The 6,046-nt window shown below is 48.7% G+C and overlaps 1 long non-coding RNA gene across 1 annotated transcript; it reads right to left on the minus strand.

Moving 5' to 3' along the window:
- Positions 1 to 947: 947 nt before the first annotated feature.
- LOC116962492 lies at positions 948 to 5,713 on the minus strand. The gene is made up of 2 exons (XR_004407635.2): positions 5,510 to 5,713; positions 948 to 1,904 (listed from the first exon to the last, which is right to left on the minus strand). It is a non-coding gene; the product is annotated as an uncharacterized LOC116962492 (long non-coding RNA).
- Positions 5,714 to 6,046: the final 333 nt, after the last annotated feature.

The following is a 6,046-nucleotide window of genomic DNA, read 5'->3' on the forward strand; positions in this document are numbered from 1 at the left end:
GGAGCCGCGCCGGGCAGAGGCGACTGCCGAGGAGGAACCGGCACATCCCGGGGTGGGGGGCCCGTCCCTCTCCGGCAGTCACGGCCCTCCTGTCACCCCCCCCCCCGCTTGCTTACAGACCCCATGTCCGCCGTGCAGCGCAGGCGGGGAAGGGGCCGGGGCGGCTGCCAGGGCTCCCACGACCGGGCGCGGGTGGGGAGACGCGGAGGATGAGGAGGGAAGCCGTGGGAGTGGTGAAACACGTCCCAGGACTCGGGATTTCCTCCAGCCAGCACCGACAGAGAACGGGCAGAACTCGCCCACAGCATCTCTGGGGGGGTTTGGGCACAACAGTTCATCATCCTGGGAAGGGGCTGAGCCCACGGGAGCCCGAGTCATTTATTCCGTGCGCTGAGCGTTTAATATTCCCACTGGGGACGTGTTGTATTTGAGATTAGTGTCAGACAGACAGAGAAAGGGCCAAATCTCACCAACTGGCAGCTCCGACCGCAGGAATCCTGCTGGCGTGCGCCTCGGCTCGCTGGCGTTACACAGACCCACGGGGAGCGATGCTACAGAGGGGATTCCTGCAGGGAAAACCCACTTTGACACCATTTCTCGCCGGAGCAACAGGGAAAGATCCACACAACTTGTTAGAGCACATTTAGGGGGGAACCAGGGTTGTTCTGGGGATCCTGGGTGATCAGGAAGTATGCTGTTAGGGAATTAACACGTTCTGTAGGGCAGTTGGTTGGGGGAAGGATAGAGTTTTCAGGTCTTGGGGTCCCTGTCAGTAGGATGTTGGCAGGGATCACTCTGCGCTTGCATGAATGAAAGCAAGCTAAAGAGTAACTTTGAGCAGAATAAATGAGAAATGACTATTTACAGACTGCAGAATCTGTTCTGGAAACCCATCTTCAGCCAGGAGCTGCCTGGCTACAAACAGCCAGGGACAGCACGAGAGCAAACCAGCTTCAGATCGTTATTTATTATGATATTTAGTGAGACCCTATAGTTACAGTATGGAGTTGAGAACCTCTTCTTCATTCTCATCTACTTCACCCACCAGATGTAATCAGACTTAGCACTTTTCATCTTCAAAGCACTTTGCAAACATTAACTCATTAATCCTGATGCCCCCTGTGAGGCAGTTAAGTATTATCCCTGTTTTACAGACCTCTTTATCTCCAAATCTGCTCATTAATTTTTAGTGTGCTCATCACTTTAAATTGAGCCATCAAAGCAACAGAGAAATCGCAGCACAAAATAGTTCTGAGCCTCCTTTTCAAACCTGGCGAGTACCTGGATATCCTCCAGGACCTCGGGATGCTGAAACCAGGCCTAAGTATCGCTAGTGCTCACATCAGATCATTTTCCTGGAGTTGGTTCTGCCCTATGCAAGATCTCCCCCCCGTTTAACTGAACTGCCCAGTGGTGATCAGTGCCATGGGCGTCAGTCAAGATGCTTCCAGTCTTGGTAGAATCCTTCCACACTCACAACCTCATTGGCTTTAAGTGCAGATGGGGTGGAAAACAGGGCCAGTCCATAGGGCTAGTAAATAATTCATGCTTTGTAACAATAATTCTCTGTCTTCTAAGAGAGCGATGCAGAAGCAACACAATTCAAGAAACAGAACACAGTATAATCAGATAAAGTTACTACCTATCTGGAAGGCAAATACATTTTTGTGTTTATACCATGGTGAAGTTTCTTTCCTGTTAGTCACCATCTACTGTTAACTTACAGGAGGGTGGCGAGGCAAACAACTTTCCTTGAACTCCATCCAGCGCTGCCAGGGAGCTGCTGTCTGGCTCACTGCTGCTCTCCCAAAGGCCTTCTCTCGACAGTTGGTTTTGGAATCACAGCAGAAACAATTGTGCCTTCTGTCCCTGATGTTACAGAGCAGAATGAACTGATGCACACACTGAAATGAGATGTCATATTGTGAGAACAAATAAAGGGCATGGCAGAAAGCTCCTTTTTTTTATGGCAGTCATTTGCCCAGCTTTGTGGAATTGGACTACAGAGGGATTTATTTTTTGTTATAGGTCAAATTATCTGATATGAGTGGATGCCAGTAAAAACTGGGATTTCCTGCTACCTAACTTTCCTCTGCTCTATTTACTTTTGCTTGCTTTGGGGGCACCTTCTGAATTTATCATTTATTCCCCAGCAGAAGACAGGGATCCAGTGGCACACTGGATCTCAAGGGCATCTTACCTGCTACTCTAGAGCAGCAGCATCCCAGCAGCGGGGATGGGGCAGGAGGAAGATGAGGAGCGTGACACGTACATCTAAAACAACGAGCAAAGCCTTTCCCAGTCATCAGAGCCAACAGGACATTTTCAGCACCCGCTGATTTCGCAAGAGGAAACTCCACCTTGAGGTAGCGCTGAGGGCACAGCATCAGGAATTTGTCCTTACGAGGCCAGAAGTTGAATGTTATAACCACCAGGCAGACTGACAAATGCAAAAGAGCAATACCTATTGTAGTCAGAAGCCTGGAGCAGCTATGCTGGCAAAAAGATTAATTACTTCTGGGTGTGAGCTGGAACCACACACCCAGCAGTTCTGAGGTTTTGGTTACTCCCTTGCAAAGTGGGAAACGCTGCTCTCTCCCTGATTGCGCTGAGGCAAGGATTCAGGTTCCCTTTTCCTAGTACTTTACCTCTGTTCTACCCACGCTGGAATGGTCATTAGCTTCAGTCACAGCTGAATACAAACACCACATGTGAGGTGCAAGAATAAAATGCATTCTTCCTGGTTCTGATGAAGTCCCTGCATGGCAAAAGTTTGGCCTGTCTGTTAGGCTGAGCAGAAGCCTGTCTGAGGGGGTTTGAGGTCAGTCCCTGGGACAGGGATGATGTTCTGAGCTCCGTTAACCACAATACACTGCCTTGTGCCAGCAAGCCCCCAGCTGAAACTAGAGCCGATGCCAGCATAGTTCACCCACATTTTGGCCAAAGGTGCTAAATGTGACCTGGTTACTGTACCTTGCTACCATCACCAGTATCAGCAAGGAATATTTTTAAATACTGGATAAATATTGAGCTGGCAGCACTAGCTCCACCTCAGCTCGTGTGCCATCCTTCCAGACAGCCAGGGTGCCTCCAGCGACTGCGGTGGAGCCTTTGGGATTGCAGGGTGTTCCCAACACTGAGCTCTGCAGACACTGGCTGGGCCTCCTTGGTGGCTTGGTAAATATGTCAGGAAAGGCTGGTCTCAGCAAGCCTGTTGAAAACATCTGGCTTTAATTCTTCTTTAAAGCCATGACACTCATTTGGACACCAAACCACTTTCCTTTCATCTATCTGGAGGACTAACCCTGTGGCAGAGCAGCTGACTTGCTGCCTGCCATTACCCTGCATTATCCTGCAGGAAGAAAGAGGTCACAGAAGAGCCAGAGCCGTGCTCTCCACGGGAAGAGAGATCTCAGGAGAGGGTGGCAGCTCACAACTGACACTTTCCCGTTCTTCTCCCTCCCTAGAGTTCTTTTCAAGTCGTTTCAACGCATACATTTCTCTGTCAACATGTCTCAAAGGAGCTCAGAGCCCAGCTTGGACCTGATTTCCCCCTTAATTCACTGTGCTGAGAACCCAAGCATGGGGAACAGACGGATATGTCATGATGTCCTGAGTAGGAGAGAGAGTGCCTTTGTTCTGGAGGGAGACACTGTGTCTGTTTAGAGATCCCTTAGCTGAGGATGCTGAAGGCTTTCTGGATGGGCTGGCCCGCTGGGAAGAAGCCTGGCAGAATCAGGAACACAGGAAGAGACAGAGTTTTCTCAACAACTCTTGACCAATAACTCTGGTATCAATAAGTGACAACCCTAGCAAGGAGATGATGTTTTGAACTCTAAATGTGTTATTGTGCAGCAGAAGAGGTCTAAAGCAAGAATGCTGGATGTTGGAAAGATCAGCTGCGCCATCACATGATCCCATGACGCCTGTAACCACAGCAAAGTTTTATCCAAAGCCAGCGAGACTCTTGGCTCTGTTTCTAGGTCTGAGCTCAGCAAAGATCGTGCAGTTGCATTTTCACAAACTTCCATCGATGCTGAAGTAAACGATTTGCTTTCCAGGCAAAACTAAGTCCCACCAGCGTGGGATAGGTGCCTCGGGCAGCCTCTGAGCTGATGAGCAGCAATCGCTGAGTCTTATTCCAACACACTTCAGTGTGAGGCAAACAGCACAGAGCTCCAGCTCCAAGAGGCAGCCAGCACTGAACAATCAATTTCCCATGTCAGGCTCCAGCTACACCCAAAGACTTGGCAGTGCTGGAGTGTATATACTGTGGCAACAGTATTAAATAAAACAGCCCTTCTTGTCTGCCTACCCTCCTTCCCTGCTACCGGGCCACTCTCTTTAAACTGCCACAGTTAAAAGGATTTACCTTTTAATTTAAAGCACCCATATAAAAGAAATCCCCGCAGGGAACAGCAAGGCAACGATACACTGCCCTATGAATTCACAGCCCATTGCCCAGTGCTGCCTGGAAGGAGCACAGGACTGCTGTGTGGCATGAGCACGGCGCTGCAAACAGCTGAAGGAAATTCTTGTGCAGCTCAGGGGGGTCTTTGGTACCCATGACTTTCCCTTCTTGTTGCACCGAGGTTATGTGTAGGCCAGCCAGGAAACACGCCAGGGTATCAAGTTATCAGATGATCTCCAATGGCGTCGTGCAAGAGAGCTGAAGTATCCCTCTGCCGCCTTCTTAATGTCTCATCCAGGACTAAGACTTCCTGGCAGAGAGAAGGAACCAGTGAACCACACACAAGAGAGCTGGAGCAGGAAATACTGCTGCCAGGCTGACTCAGCATGGCTTCCCTCTTGGACCTTGAACAGATGAGAGCTGTGAAGGATGTTTAATGTTTAACTCCACCAAAAGTCCCTTATTTAGCAAAAGGCATCTGAGACATCAGCTTTTGGCAGGAGACATTTTCCTTTGCCAGGACCTGTGCTAGTGACAGTACCTCAGCAGTCAGGTCTGCAATTCTGTCTTTCAAAAGGCAATTAACTCCAAAGGGCCTCACAACATCTGATACACTCCAGGAAAGAGACGGATAAAACCAGTGGCATTAATCAGTTCATCTCCCCAGCCCTGCATTGCACCAGACACACCAATTCAGGAAGACAGATTGACAGCAAAAATAAGGAAGAGCTCATTAGTTGTTTGGGAAATATTCTTGTTGGTGATCTCCAAAGGAACGCTGCAGAGCCACCCACCTTTTTATTCTCCTCTCTTTTTCCATATTTCATTATTCTTCCCCAGGGCACTTAAATCTTTACATGACTGTCTTGGTAAGAAAAAGCACGTAATGCCTAAAAAGTAGGGCTAGGACACTAGACTTTAATCCCAGCTCTGGTACTGGTTACTCAACAGCCATTTCAAATTCCTGTTCCTCCCTTCGCCCATTGTAAAGTGGGCATGGTGCTTCCTGAACTTCTAATAATGCAAGAGTCACCTAATGAGTGCTAATTAGATAGATCCAAAATCAAATCACTAGATTAGGGGCCATGAAATACTCACTTGTTAGAGGAGTGCTTAAGTGGAGCCTCTCGGATGGGAACCCAGGTTTACATGCTCCAAAGGCTAGAGCTCCAACCGCTGATGCCAAGAACAGCCACGAGCTGCCAGGAAAGGGCTCGACGAGCGATTCAGCAGATCTGGCTTTGTCCCACACAGAACATACATCCTGCAGCGAATCTATTCATCCCTTCTATCTGTTGCCTTTGCAATAACCTGGAATGTGTACAAAAGGGAAGAAATCCATAACTGTGTTCATCGGGTAGATCCAATATCTTTTTCAGTTCCCAAGAGGGCTGAGTGAGAATGAATTCTGTAATTCAAGAAAAAGAAGCAACTCTGTCCGAGAATGAAAGAGCTCACAGTAAGCAACCATGTGGTTAAAGTTACCTGCAGACAAAAAGGGGCTTGCAACACACTGGGGTTGCAAGCAGGCCGTCCTGTTGGTACCGCTCGGAAACGGTGTTGCTGTACTGGAAGGAGGTTGGGATTCTTTCATCATGAAGTAACAGCAGCTTTTGCTTTATAATCCTCCAATGT

Source organism: Tyto alba, unplaced genomic scaffold (assembly GCF_018691265.1).
Source record: "Tyto alba isolate M040663 unplaced genomic scaffold, T.alba_DEE_v4.0 Super-Scaffold_23, whole genome shotgun sequence".
Classification (NCBI taxonomy): Eukaryota; Metazoa; Chordata; class Aves; order Strigiformes; family Tytonidae; genus Tyto; species Tyto alba.